A 15,600-nucleotide genomic window follows, 5' to 3' on the forward strand; every position below is an offset into this window, starting at 1 on the left:
GATGACCCGCTTCTATCTGGCACCACGGCCGTCAGCAGCAGCCCGAGTCTCAAATGAGCAAAAAAGGCAACCGGGACAGCAGTATTTTCCAGCATATGGGTTTTCTTGCATGCTACAAGATTAGTCTCGCTAGTCTTTTTTCCCCATTACAGTTACATCTACAGTTCTCTCATTTTAGGAGCATTTGCTCCTTAAAATTGATGTGCGCTAACTGGAAAAATAGTTTAGGAGAACATCCAGGCTACTAATTGGGATTCATTAGTGTGCTCCTAAATTTTTCAACTTCGGGGCACATGTGCTCCTTGGAAAAAATGTTAGCGCAGAGCCTGGCATTAGCGAAGACACAGACTGAGGTTTCTGCAGCTTCCTCCATCCGTCTCCCGTCACCTCATAAACAATAATACAATATTTACATCATCTGGAAAGCCGGTGCAGCTATACAGACCCCTGGTTATACTTTCTATACCCTGCAAATGTCATACTGAGATAAATTTTGCTTTTGAGGAGAAGGCAGCTAGACACATTCTGCTTTGAGGAGCGGGCGGGACAGCCTTCGTCCAGCGAAGCAGCGATCGATACGCGTCCACTGCAGAGAGCACATACAGAACCGATGCTGCTCTGAAATTCACAGACTGTGCTAGGGCATTCCTCTGCCACCAATAATGTGGGGGAAATATAGCTCCTGCATTTTCCATTTTTCAGGCCTAGAGCACAGCAGAGGAAAAACTGGCTGCGTTTCTGTATGCCTGAGTCACATTGTTAAAGCCAGTTTAATGCTATAATTGCAGAACATCGTAAAAATATTTCACCAAATATAAGCCAACTCATTTCATATTTTATAAGGATACACCTACAGTACTTAGTGAACAATAGCAGATTTACCATTATAGCCTACACGAATACAAAACAGAAAAGCATTATTATTTCTCTTCAAAAAGTAATGCCACATTAACTCCCTGTATTTATTAACCCTGTATTAATTATCAAAGTAAGTGAAAAACCTAACATTGCGTATACTAATCACTACCAAGGGTTAACATTTGCATATATATATATATATATATATATATACACACACACATTTTTATATATGTATATATATTGATATAGCTTGCCCTTCATTTTTCCATTTTTTATTTAATGTTTAATTTAATTTTAAATTAATTCCAGCATACATAGAACAGAAGTCACCAACCAAGTAATTTTAAAAAAGGAAGTTCAGTGAAAGACCTCAACAGGAAGTATAAAATAAAGGGCCATGAGCTCTCCACAAATTATGAAATTAATCATCACATGCAAAAATGCATTTCCAAAAAATACATATAGCCATTTTCATTTAGGCTAGATACTGTACAGAAGTAGAAGAAAGGTGGCAAATGCCCTCAACCAAATATCACACAATATAACGCGTGCGATTGCTACCCTTCGCCTGTCAGTGTTTTATGTTGTTTTTTTTAAACTCCCACCGTTATGACTTCCTGCCTTCCTTCTGCCCATCTCAGTTACCTTAAATGGTCATTCCTGTCCGAGCCTGGCTAAGATCTGGTTACGGCAGATGTGTATCTGTTTCTGCAGCTCCCTGTCAGCTGCTGGGAGTCTGAGCAGTGTTTACACAGAGCACTTTCCACTGTGCCTCACGCTGCCATCTCACTGCGCAGCCCCCGAGTCCAGCGCAGACCCTCATTAGGCCTTCCCCTCCCCGCACCTCTGCGCTGCGTCACCCGCAGGCACTCCATACGGCCAGGCTGCATCAGCACCCTTAATGGCGTGCCACACTTCACGGAAAGCCAAGCACCATCCAGAAAAACCACAGGCTACCTGAAATAACCTGCCTCACAGCAATGCCTTTTGTTTGACTGCAGTGACGGTCTTGGCGATGTCTAAAGTTGTTTTTATGCTTCCGAGGGTGTGTGTTTGCATGTGTGTGCGTGAGTGTGGGTGTGTGTGTGTGTGTGTGCGCGTGCAAGAGTGTATGTGAGTGTGCATGTGAGTATGAGTGTGTGTATATGTGTGCGTGAGTGTGCATGTGAGTATGAGTATGTTAGTGTGTGAGTGTGAGTGTGTGTGTGTGCGAGTGCGTGAGTGTGCATGCGAGAGTGTGTGTGTGTGTGTGTGTGTGCATGTGCGTGTGAGTGTGAGTGTGAGTTGAGTAGTTGAGTTGAGTAATAAATGCATAACCCTTTAAAACCGTCCTGGGACTGCGCTTCCCCATGTGTCCATTCACGTGCTCTGTTTCCAATCTACCGCCACTTGAGTTTCTTACACTTCTGGGACCCATTCTAACATTCTATTCACCCATTCTACCATTCTATTCACTTCCAGGACACATTACCTTTTGCAGTGGAGTAAGATTCCAAAGGGACATTTAGCCTGAGACTAATCTTACAGAAAGCCATGCTGGCAACATTTTTAAACATTTATAACTAACACAATTGGATGTTCTGCTCTCTGTATCATCATACCCCCAACAGAACATGGCAATCGGAAAAAAGCACAGGTACAGTGTTGGCTGAAGCACACAAGTTCTGATTTCTCCTAGCACGAAAAAGGGCAGTCTGTGACCTGCTGACTCAGACAGCCTCTCCCCCCCTCCCTCTATACAGCATCCACAACCAAAGATCGCCTCCTTTGTCATGCAAAAGCAGAGAAAGAATATGGCGAATCCCCCGGATCCCCTGATGGCTGCTCCTCCGTGGCAGCCGGGCGGCTCCGGGCCTGATGGCCAGCCTCAGGAGGCCACGGTTCACTGGAAAGCCTCAAATTCCTTCTCCAAACGAGCATTTCCTGTCACCTCCACACGGAGCCCAGGAATAACATGGTGGCGGGCAGGAGGAGCGACACCAGTGGATTCCAACAGCCGATGCGGAGGAAAAAGATCATTTTGCCCCAATCACGTTGTCTGCATGTCCCTTTTATCGATATAGTTACTCATCTGTCCCACTCATGGTCCAACACAGGAACTGTGAGTCACTTTCAAAACTGCTCTAAGAACAAAAACTACGCATGAAAGAGAGGGAGCGCACACACCAGAACATGCGCACAAAGGAGAATAAGAACTATGCATAAAATTCCTGTTATATCAAATCATCCTCCAATCCAGAATTGAATTCCTCAGTTAACCAAGCTGGCTCAGCATTAAATAATTCATATGGAACTGAAATCGTACCTGTGCAGTGTGCACCTTGGGAAGGAATTGAATTTCCCATCAAAAAGTGTCGATTAGGGTCAACTGTGTCTGTGTATATAAATATGTTATTCTTTCAATTCAGAGAAGTTGAAGCCAGTTAAGCAGTGACACTTACAGTGACGGGAAGCCGCAGTCCATTGCTGGTCACAAAAGCTACGCTAAAAAGATAGTTCCCCTGCAGAGCTCGAACAGAGCATATAAAAATCTTAACAAAACAGCAAGTGATTCACCCTATCTGCCACGAAACAGAAACTGCACACTTATCCATACTATCCATGTCCTATCCAAACAGCAGAGGACCTCTCTGACATCAGCACTGTAGCCCAAAGCACAAAATATGGCACATGGCCTGCAGAAAACCTGTAGTTCAGCACCATGTCTGGCAATACAGAGCATAGTTCATACCTGCTTGTCCCCCCGCTCCCTACAAACACAATGGAGAATGTAAGAAAATACACAAGACACTTTGTATTACTGTGTGTTATTTCCTGCTTTGGTTCTGAGAATAAAACCAGAAACACAACCATCAACATAGAAGTAAGAGGAACAACATTTGCACACAGATACAAGGAACATAAGGAATGAAAAATAAAGCCTCGATGCACACTGTGACACCAGCGGACAAAAAAATGAATATGTTTACCTCCGAAGGTGTCTTTTGGACAGCAATAACACCAAGTTCAAGGAAATCACCAAAATCTTAATCTCAGCCAATTCAAAGCAAGCTAAAATCTTTCTGACCACTCAACCTCAAATATCCTTATTCTAACAATGAGTGGTACATTTAGGATGAAGAATTGAAGGTTTCTCAATCAGGATAAGGTCTGAACTAGGAAAAGAAGAAGGACAACGCAGTCTCTCAGGCAATTTTAGTGATTGAATACAGTGTGTGAATGCACTTTGACTAGCAAACCAAATCTGAATCTGAAAAAAATTTTAATTACATGGGCAATATCAGGGGTAACTTAAAGGGATCCCAGTAGATACCAAACACATCACAAAGATATCTTCAAGCCTTTTTCATATGAGCCTGAGTGGCAATGAAGAAACCATTGGACATGTTAACCAAAAGAATAAAATAAACAAAAAAAACCTCATCCACAATTCCTCCATTTCACAAACGGAGATTCAGGCATGGCTCTGCATTCAGACAGTGTACATGAGTTTAAACAAAGATGAGCTTCAATTTCTGTGCTGTATAGCCTACATGGAAAAGCTCCTGACAGAATTGGCTTTTCGCTAACAGCACACGATCGACTGCACTTCAACCTGAAACACATCAGTGCCCACAGGCTGTCTCTCAGCCGGTGTGGAGAGCATTTCACAAAGCATCAAAACAGATGCTGATTGTTCTTACACACACACAAAGACAAAGTGAAGGATGAGCTGTGTGGCTCAGATTAAATAAAGAACCAGCACAACCACAGTTCCAGTTTTCCTCCTCCAACACCTATATTGGAGATGATACTTACAGAACATGAGAACAACATAATATAGCAATGTGAATATTTTCAGTAAGGCATTTTACTGAAGGCTGAAAGAAGGCAAGTTAATTAGTAGCTACCACTAAGAAAATAAAGCATCGTTGTGCAGCAATCCGGGTGCGTTTAATAACACCTTCATTTACAAAAGAAAAGGTATGTCAAGCACTTCCACACCTAAGTTAACAAATGGTGGCGTTTTATGATCCGTTTATCAATGTCCTCGTTCCCATCTTCTCCAAAGACGTCTTGAGCTTTTCAAAACATTCTCAAGCCGCATTTTGTTCAATGTTCAGATAAAATTGTCCTACGCGTTGACGTTACGTGCTATTTGAGGACCAAATTATCATTATTATTATTATTTAAATGGTGGCACACGGTGCATACAGCAAAATGCTCATTTCACAATTAAATCGTTTTCAAAATAACATAAATAGCACACAAGTGCTAAGACGATAATGACCGAACTCGTTCTACAGCGTATCACTCCCGTCAGTTACGCGGTCGCAAGGACAGAAATTGAACACATTAAGTTTCAGTTTCAACCTTGTTAAATAAATGATTTGACGTTATATTAGTTCATACATTAAGCAGTCAAAATTAGTCCATTTACCATGCACAAGTAATAATCCATGTTCCAAAAATAATAAATGTTAGCTAAACTGCGGAAAAATGAATGCGTTGCTGAAGCACCTGCTTGTGAGAGCCATGAAGAACAAGTGGATCGACATGTAATTTCATAAATTAGCACTTCCTCAAACACCAGCTAGCGACATCAAACTCGTTAATATCACCTAACTACCCACATAAAACTACCATAAATTCAAATGTTGAATATAAAGGTTTATATATGGATGACTGGCCGTCAAACAAACTACATCGATATTGTCAATAAATCCACATGGCGAACCATTCTATTCGTAGGGAAACTAACCTGCTAACATTAGCAACACAAATTCTACTTGAAGCTAGCCAACCTTAGCTAGGTTAGTTCTCATGGCAACTTCAAGAAAGTCGAACGTGTGGCAACGATAAATTCAGTTATCTTCAGCAACCCAACATAACTCTAACGTAACAGTTTAGCTGGCAGATTACTTTCCATCTTTCGGTTCTCGCCGATATGGTAACAGAGAGCTATAAGCAATCAACCAAAATGAGCAAAACTGTTATTTTTTTCTGCTCTGCAAAAATAATGAATCGAAATGCCAGGATAAGCAACGAAGTGCCTATCTTGATTACGAAATGGCTTGCTGTTAGTGGATATTTTCTCGGCTTGTGTTGTGATACTCCGTTTGATTTTGACAACTGCAATGTTTAATTAATCTGAAAGTGTAGAACAAAAGACTGTGCTAATAGTAAACAATATTGTTTTAATTTACCCAAGTTTCTAGCGATCTAACTGCAGTGCTAGCGAACGCTAGCCGGCCACCAAATAAAATGACATGCTTTTTGCATCAATATCACCCCGCTGTGGGACAGCACCTCTGTACTTTTTGTAAAGAAACAAAACAATGCTGCTTCAGATAAAAAATATACAAATACATCTACTTACTGTGGCACAGTCTTCGCGAAGAAAATGTGTTCTACTATATTTAAATTACAGTAGAATCAAATTGAGCAAGCTAGCTAATGGTAGCTATCCGACGGAAAGTTTGTATTACAATGTGGCAGCGTTGCCCATTGCATTTGATTCCACCGTGAGCCGCCTGCTGGTCTTTTGCGAGCACGATACCGAAGCTGAATGAAAAGGCGCATGCGTACACACAGCGGCAGAGCAATTCACTATTCGCATTCATGGACCACTATTTGGATTTTTGGCAGAGGGGAAGTATGAACATGCGGGCCGCTGTAACTTACATGAACAATGGGTGACAAGCACAGTGACAACAAAGGTGGGCTGCCCGGAGACATATCATATAACAGCTACACTGAACGTAAACCCAATGAAAACTTCCAAGGCACTCAGGTTGCCATCTACCTGACAGGGTACAGATGTTAGGTTTGCCATCTGTCATCCTGTGTTGCTTGGTTAACTATCGTTGCCAATGTGACGTTATTTTGAATTAAGCCAAAGTTTGTCTAGCGCATTTAAATCTATTTTCCGCATATAAAATGGTTTCACGATTCTGCCAAAGGCAGCATTTTTCTTCCAGTCTAACCTCCTTATAAATAATTCAAGTATAGCAGGCTGCACCAGAGAAGATGTTCCCACGATTGCAGGGGAAACCAATTTTAAAATACAACGACAGCACAGAAGTTCAATCAACGAATATATTGAAATGATCAATTTATCTAAATATAATCGTTTTTAATAAAACAGGAAAACTCGGAGAACGAACAAATTCACTATCTATAAAAACAAAACGTTAGCGTAGCTATCTACAGTAATAGCTACGGTTGCTAGCTAGCTGTTATCTAATAGCTTGCTACAGTAGCTACATCGAACTGCCGATGACCGATGTCCTGCTAGCGGAAATAATTTCACTCGCTAGAGGTAGGCTGTATTGCAAACCATACAAACTGCAAAGAACCCAGTAAGCCCACCAGTTTTGGCGGTATTTGTTCTGCATTTAGCAATTAAAAGTGTTGAGTATATTTAATTACCGTGGCCGACTTGCTCCAGTCCCCGATAATGTTACCTCCAGTCAAGTCAGTCCCTGTCTCTCTCCCTCTCCGTTTTCCCCTCAACTGGTTAGACCACGGCTTTGTTCACGTGATAATGTCAGCTTTCTCTAATTGGAGGACGAGAGTCGGTGAAACTGCCACTGCTACCCTCCTCCTTGCACCTGTGAGCGCCAGGCTGACGGAACAGCAAACACCGTAATTACATTACGCCCGGACTTCTTGTACTGTACCTGGACATCCTATTGCCCTATGGGAGCAGAACGTTGCGTGGGCTGAGCGCTTGGTTGCAGAACAATACTGCGCACCGTCACGCCGCAGATGCTCCTTTTGGACTCCAACAACAAAAACGAATCCATTGTATGTGTTCAAAGCAATAACTGCTTATTACTTTGTAATATAAAAAAGTAATCTTTATTGTACACATTATCTTGTTCAATTACCAAAGCAATCTTTAACTGATTAATAACTGATGATAATATTAATATAGCTGAATCTATTGCCAGTATCAAGTAAATATGAAACAAACCCGCTTTTCTAGCTTTGATGTTTTATGCAAATTTAGCATCTTCACCCATATAAATTATATCTGAATAATAGCCTATGTTTTTAACCATAAGTCATTCAGACGTAAATTCTGTGGTGGTTTCCTGGACATTCTTAAGAACCAAGGGAGGAATGCGCTCCTTTCCCAGGATTTCTGAAGCAGTCAACCCCTAGTTGAGTTGTTGCTGGTGTCAAACATCTGTTCACATCTGTTCAATGGTGCAAATGTGCAATTCTGTGTGGTTTAGCAAGCATATATGATTGCTACAGGATGCGTGGCTCTGCTCAGAGTGGTGCACAGTGCAGCCTTTTTCTGAATCCTTTTTCTCCATCATCCCCTTGGAATTGGCTGTTCCAGTGGAGGTCAGAGGGTCGCTTGTGCTCATATGTCAGATGTTACTGATCATAAGCTCTTGTGGGCCAAATGAAGGAAGATGCCTTATATCTCAGGAGTGGGTCGTATATCAATGAATTGATAAAGATAACCTACAGAACTGACACTTGCCCTTTTTTTGTTCTGTCTTTCCAGGACCAACCGGAAATATTCAAACAGCATATATATGATGGTGTGGACCTAAGATGGATATTGAGCCATGCAGACTTGCAATATATATATATATATATATATATATATATATTCTTCCATTTTTGCTGATACTTTAAAGAGCAACTGGCAGCTATTAGGTAAATATAAAAGCAACAAATAAGATACACATACTGTGAGGTCACTGAAACTGAGTCGGCATTCTGTTCAATACACATAGAGCCTTGGGTAAGATGCCTTGATAGGGTCTTTTGAGAGAGGGAAATGTGAGAATGGTTACACAGTTCTTTTCTCGATGAGGGAGGCAGGAGCGGGAGATGAGATCTTGTTGACATTTTGAAATGCTTTGACATTGATCACACTGGTCTTTCAGTAATCTCACAGTGTGAGTTCCTTATTCACTGAATTGAGTGCTTTTGTCTGTTATGATAGACTAAACGTTTAACCTCACAAATACAGAATGCACTGAACACAAAGCGGAGACACACTTGAGGCAGTGCCTTGTACAATACTCACATTGTTCTCCACTCGTCATGAAAAGGAGCGTTTCAACAAAGTTAGTGGTTGCTCATTATTTTTCTGTTTTAATTTACTAATATCTGTCCATAAAAAACAGAGGGTACATTTATATTAAACAATGATAGTTTCTCATGTAATAAATAGAGAAACTGAATAGAGATTATCATGACAAATCATACTTAGCTTACTTAGAATCATATTTCTAACCATATTTGATCCATTTTATCAATTCAGATGGAAATTGTGCAAAGATGTTCACTTTTTATACAATATTCTCACACAAATCAGTGGGGAAAGGCAGAAATCACTATTGAAACTCATTTTTGAGGATAGTGCATTGACTTTGGATTGCATTTGGATTTAAAGGAGTGAAGTTTTACAGTTGGGTGTGTCACACAGACCCACACCAGGCATGTTCTCAAGCAGGTCTCTCCTGTCAAACGACATGCCACAAGATACAAATCAGACACATACACACATGCATAGTCTCTAGTACACATGTGGCCACCTGCAGTCTATCTCCCCCACAAACTCATGAGAAAATAACTTTGAGTAGACAATTTGAGTATTGATGGAACTGCTTTGAACTCATACAACCTTATACAAGCCTTCTTCTATGTATAGATATAACTAGAGATAATTGAACCTTAACGTCAATGTATATTACATGGATATGAAACAAATTGTGCACCCCTTATTAAAAAAGAAAGAAGTGTTTCTTTCTGATCAATGTTTGTGCATGCAGCTTTATTATTTTGTCCGCTGTGTTTTATTATTCAGTCTGTTTTAATCATCTGCCTTTGTTGTATTTGCTATGTTTTATATTTCAGTCAGTTTTAATCATCTATATTTGTCAAGCTAATGTACATTATCCATAATTTCTTGGACATACAGAGTAGCTTGCACTTTCAGTTCAGGCTTTGGCTGAAATGTATTAATAAGATGTTTTGTGGGAATCTAAAGAGGAGTATTAGCCAGCATCGCCATGGCGCACACGCTCTGGGCTCTCCTCCGGCTCAGAAGCCAGTCAGAGAGGTTGCGATGGCTGCTCACAATGGCTGCTCACGGTTTTACATTTCACACGAGCTGCAGCTGCTACCCCCAGCCAGGTCTGAGCCTGAAATACCGCCGCCGCTGACTCCATGCCTTCGCTCTGTGCCTGGGAGTGGAGCTGTGATGTTTCTGGAGACACTGCCGCTTGCATATTGCACAGTGTGCCCCTGCTGGTGTACAGCACAGACAGACAAGGGGAAAGAACAGTGTCGAGCTCCTGTCAAATCACAGCGCGTGATTAAAGCAATGCGCTTGATACTTTTCATAGCGGAGGTAGAACTTTCGGAAAGTTGATGTCAACCGGGTGAAGACAAATCCGGGTTTTAATCACAGGACCCACACAACACCAGCACTTCGCTGTGCTGGGTATGCCCAAAGCAGGGATTTCTGCTCTGCAGACATTTATAATAAATATGTTTATTCCTTATCTTAGATTGCTCTCAACACTAAGTGTATGTGTCTGCACGTGCGGTGCAACAGTGATCCGTCCCATTGCTTTTCTTCTCATGCTTTCTTGTGTATGTATGTGCACGTGTGTATGTTCCATAAAAAACCAGTTCAATGACATTCCCCTTGAGGTAAACAGAGCCTGACAAAACATTCTCTCAATGTAGAGCATCTGTCTCAACCGACCCCTCGCAGAACAGAAGTCCAGGGGCTCATTACCTGAAACTCAGAAGACAAAGTGGCACAGATGGTCAGCCAACTCCTACCTCTACAAGGCACAAAGGCCTGACACTTGATATCATTCACAGGAGCTGCTCAGGAGTTTTAGTGCCGGGCAGAAGATAGCGAGTCGTGATGCTTCAACCGTAACACTGACGAGCGCAGTGGGGCTGTGCGACTGTGCTCTGGTCCCTTTACTTTCCGTCATACTGAACACGGTAAGGCGTAAGTATAATCTCTGACCTCACAGTGCCATTCCTGACCAGCCCGTGTGAGCAGCAAAGCCTTCAGGGCCAGCACGGAGATGAGTGACAGCTGCCTGTCGCTCCCCCTCCATCTGACCGTTGGTCATTTGGAATAAATACAGTCTGCTGCCTGTGGGGCTGGGGGGGTGGGGTGGGAGTGAATCAGCAGGTACAGATTTAGGCTCTTCAGTCTGGAGCGCTTCATGGCTGAGAGAGGGGACACCAGCAGAGAGACCCAGGGAAGCACACCGTGTGCCAAAGAGCCCTGTCCATAATTTCCCTGTGAACAGACCCTCTCCCTGTGCGCACGGAGGCTCGCGCTCAAGGTATCAGGCAGCAATGTCACGGAGACCTGCTCCAGACCCACAGCCCGGCTCCCACAGTGTGCCACCTGGCCATCTGGGCACCGCCGCAGCGGGGGCCGCAGCGACAGCCACCAGACGGCGGTGACAGAGCGGAGCGTGTGAGGGCCACGGAGCCGGGTACCGCCGAGCTGGCAGCAGCAGCGGACGGGCAGGCAGTCTGGTGCCAGCGTGTGAGACGCGCTCAAGGCTGCACCGCCAGCCGCTCCTCGCCATCCGGTTAGCATTGTCCGCTATTAATCGCAGCAGACGCAGCACGTCAACAGCTCTCATATTGACAATCATTTACTCGCCCTGGCAGCTGTCAGAAACGTGGATGTTTTCGATGCCGTCGTGCGATCCACGAATCTCAGTGTCGAAAGGCGGTCCTGTGTAAGTGCCTGTGTTTGATCGTGTGTGTGAGTGTGTGTGTGAGCGCGTCTGCCAGTCTGTGCAGGATCTTTGATTTTGGCGGTCATCTATTGGCTCAGTCCTCCTACCTGCTGTGTGAAGCAGTTGCTATGTAAACTCTAAGAGTGAGCATCTGTCTCTGTTTATGGTTGACAGCAAGGTGAGCGCGCTCAGTCACAGACACCCAACTCAGAGCTGATAAGCCTGTGTTCCCTGTCCCGGTTGTCCAAGCCACTTGCCTTCTTTCTACACAATCTCTGTGTGTTTATGAATCATTGTCTGAGAGATTACCATCAGCACATCCTTCTTATGTCTCACTGGTTTGTCATCCATCCCAATCTGACACATAAAATGTGTCCGTTTCCAGTCAGTCTTGGAGCTTAGAACACCCCATCTGATCGCCACAGGCTAAGAAGACACACGCACCCAGATTTAGTTGTTAGTAATGCAGACAGGTATTCAGCTTTATTGATTAAGGGTAATTGCTCAATGGGGCCTAAAGAAAGTAATTGAAAAACAAATTGGGCTTAATTGTGGCAGTTAAACCAAATATGTACAAGGGTCATTATCTAACATTTAGCTTAAATGACAAGGTTGAATAATGTAACTGAAAGAAAATTGGATTTCCTCTGAAAACGTCCACTCACAAAACCAGCAACACAGTATAACAGGCACACAATACATACATTGGTTAAATGTAAATGAAAGAAACTGTGCTCAGATCTTTGCCTTCATTACCTTGGTTAAATTAAATTAGCCCTTGGGATTAGGCAGATACTGTGCATGGATTTACACATAACATGGGGGCCAACTATGGGGGTGTGCAGTTATGCAGGAATAAAGATCTCTGGGGGAACCGAGAGAATTCAGAGAGAATGGGCGTCTGTACTGAGACAGGAAGGGTGTTAATAGCAGAGGAAGAAGTGTGGGTAAAGGGAATGGTGGCTTTGTGCTGTAAGAAGAAGTGGTTTCTGTTCTGAGAGCGAATGAGCCCCTACTGAGAGAGGAGGGGTATCTATGTTGGTGAGTGGTATTCTGATAGAGGACAGATGTCTGTATTGAGTGAGGAGAGCTGTTGGCTTTGAGGCTGAAAATGGCTTGATAATAGATTATATGTTCCCGTGAGATCGAGGCTGATTGCTCTGCAGTTAAACATGGAGCAGTGGTCTGGATGAGCGGTTTGGTCGCTGATTGATCATTGTGTTCATTTCCTTGCCCAATCCTGTTAAACAGGCCCAAAAAACACAAGAGTTAAAGATGGAATCAGGCCGCAGTAAAAGCGGTGAAAAGGTTAACAGATCCTGAGCAGGAAGAGGAATGTGAAGCACAGCACCCTGCTGACGATAAAGATATATAGAGGGGCAAAATAAATCCCCAACCGCACTGAACCAAAGCAGGAGACATTGTGGGTTTTCTCAAGCACACAGTGACACGCTCAGGCAGAGAGCCTGGGAGGTGTTGCAGTGCCACATACGCTCATGTGGGCGGCAAGGGGGGTGGAGGTGGAGGTGGGGGTGGGGGCGGGGCTGTAGTTTACACTGCAGCCACCGAGCCACAAGTTTTCGAAACACAAACGACTATTTCAGACTTAAATTATCACTGATGTCACACTTTGCTCTGCAATTAAATCACTTTTAGCTGGCTGCTCGGAGGAGCTGCACCCCGTTTTTAGGAGCTGCTCGAGAGGATGAGTCATTCTGCCGCGCGGCTGACAGCTGAAAAGTCTCCTTAAACCCCGGCTCTGGCTGGCACAGACCTGCGCTGCAGCACAGAGAACACAGACGCGCGCCCAAGCCGTCCATCTGTGATGCAGAGGGACAGGCAGGAAGCACGCGCACACACACGCACACACACACACACACACACACACACACACGCGCACACACACGCACACACGCACACACACACACATACACACACACACACACACACACGCGCGCGTGTACACGTTCACACAGTGAAGGAAGCATCGCGCAATTAACACACTTCATATCTAGCAGGGAATCTCTGCCGTTTCAAGGGCACCAAGAAGCATTTCCGATGATATTCATGTTGATGTCTTGCTGTTAGAGGTACATTACATTGGAGCTTGGATACACATTTAAAACTTCTCCCCATTTAGATTTCATTGAAGCATGTATCAGTCACACTGGTGTGTATGTGTGAGGACGATGCTCGTCTGGAGATATAGAGTGGTAATAGGATATACTGAACAGGCTTAATTGTGGAATTTTATTATTTTTTGGGGAAATGTTTTTTATACCAAATGTTGTATTTTAAATTTACTAGCTTCATGCAGAATTATCCAGGCCAGGATTTACTTTGCTTATGAGGTATTATTGCTTTATTGCAAAGTTAGACGACAAGAGATGGATTTAAGTTGGCTGTATTTTGCGTTGCAGGTTACCAAGTTGTAAGAGAATGACAGCCAGCATTCTGTGAATATAATGGCGCCTGGAATATGATCATTGGCTCGAGTCCATAGTGCTGGCTGTTTTGAGTACTACCCAATTAAAAATGATTTTTTATAACTGAACGCCACTTTTGGTGCTTGTTGTTCATTGCAAGAATGTCATTGGGAAAGTTCCTTAAATGAGCTTTACATCATGGGTGCCAAGTACAATTACTGTGCAAAATGAAGAAATGACAACTTCTCATTTTTTTGCTTTTATATAAAGTATTAAAACAAATTTGAAGTTGAAGAGACTGGAAAGCACAGGCACTCGTTTACTCATAATCAAGCACACTGTACAGGGGGACTCTCATGCCCTCAATCCTAAACGCAGAGGAATTTTCACTGTGAGAAAGGGGCGAAGCCTCCCTCACCACACAACAACAAACAAATATGAATATGTTCCGTTTGTAGCATTGAGGGATGTTGCTGTCAGAGCTTCCTGTAGTTCCGTTCTCCTCATTCAGCATGAGTGACACCGAGGATCAGTGAGATCAGTGCCCCCCCCCCCCCCCCCCCGACACACACACAACACACCCCCAGGCAAATCTCCATGCAGTCCCGTGCCTGCTAATGATGGCTCAAGCCACAGATCCCCAGCACTTTGATGAAAATGACTGTGGATATTTACATCAGGAAGATAATCCACTTTTAATGTGGCCTGTCACTTAAACGGCTTGCTTTATTTGTGTGACTTACGTGCTTGGTTTCAACGTGTTAATTACATCTGAAATTAGAAAGGCATGCGTTGACTTTGTTAGGATACATAAAGTTTGTGCTGTAGGAGACAGACAGATTTGTGTATTCCAAAACCTCACGTGCATGTGAGAGTCCGCCATTGTTTTACAAAGCCACCAATAAGACACAGTGGTAGAAATTGCAACCTATAGGGCAACTCTGTATAACAAACAACCAATCAGAGTTCATGCTGTATTCTGCGCACAAATTTGAATATATGTAAATGTAACTGTATAAACTCCACAAACTCTAACAGTTGAATGGAACATTCTTGTGTGAATCCCTGTTGCTGGCTTTCTGTATAATAAATGCTTCCTGATTTTAAGCACTAACTTCGGATCTGCTTCTACCTGGAACGACGGTCACTATTGTTCTTGGCAACATTTCTGGTTACCAACAATTTGGCGCTGCGAGCAGGGTGGATTCGTCTTCCGGAACTTCGTTGTTTTCCTGACCAAAAAAGTGAGTAAACGGGTTTTACTACCATTTGCTTGGCGAATTGGACGGCAAAACTGCGGAAGTCTGGAACGCTCCACCCAGTGGTACGATAACGTATATCTTGACCGGTGTAGAAGCGATCAGTTGTTTGTGCTTAAAAACTGTGTCTTTTGGTATAACGTCTGTGTAACGTTACACGATTGTTTGTTATAAATATCAGTGCTGATGATGTGTTACCAGTGCTGCTGACTGTGATATAGGCCTGTGTATTAAGCCTATTGTGACCGGGTGTTTGTGAGTCACCCCTGCCTATGGAAAGTGTGAATCCAGGCTAAATTCTACACGTGGTTGCGTGGC

At 43.3% G+C, this 15,600-nt stretch overlaps 1 protein-coding gene across 4 annotated transcripts in view; it reads right to left on the reverse strand.

The window, feature by feature from the left end:
* The window catches only part of strbp (spermatid perinuclear RNA binding protein), a 74,321-nt gene extending 66,854 nt beyond the window's left edge, over positions 1 to 7,467 (reverse strand). For 2 of the 4 annotated variants that reach the window (XM_035390255.1, XM_035390253.1), the window contains exon 1: positions 7,273 to 7,467. The gene's annotated coding sequence lies outside the window, so the exon portion shown is untranslated. Of the gene's footprint in view, positions 1 to 6,220; positions 6,366 to 7,272 lie in introns of those variants that run through there. The other 2 variants (XM_035390254.1, XM_035390256.1) reach the window with 2 other exon arrangements.
* Positions 7,468 to 15,600: the final 8,133 nt, after the last annotated feature.

Source organism: Anguilla anguilla, chromosome 14, assembly GCF_013347855.1.
Source record: "Anguilla anguilla isolate fAngAng1 chromosome 14, fAngAng1.pri, whole genome shotgun sequence".
In the NCBI taxonomy this organism is placed as follows: Eukaryota; Metazoa; Chordata; class Actinopteri; order Anguilliformes; family Anguillidae; genus Anguilla; species Anguilla anguilla.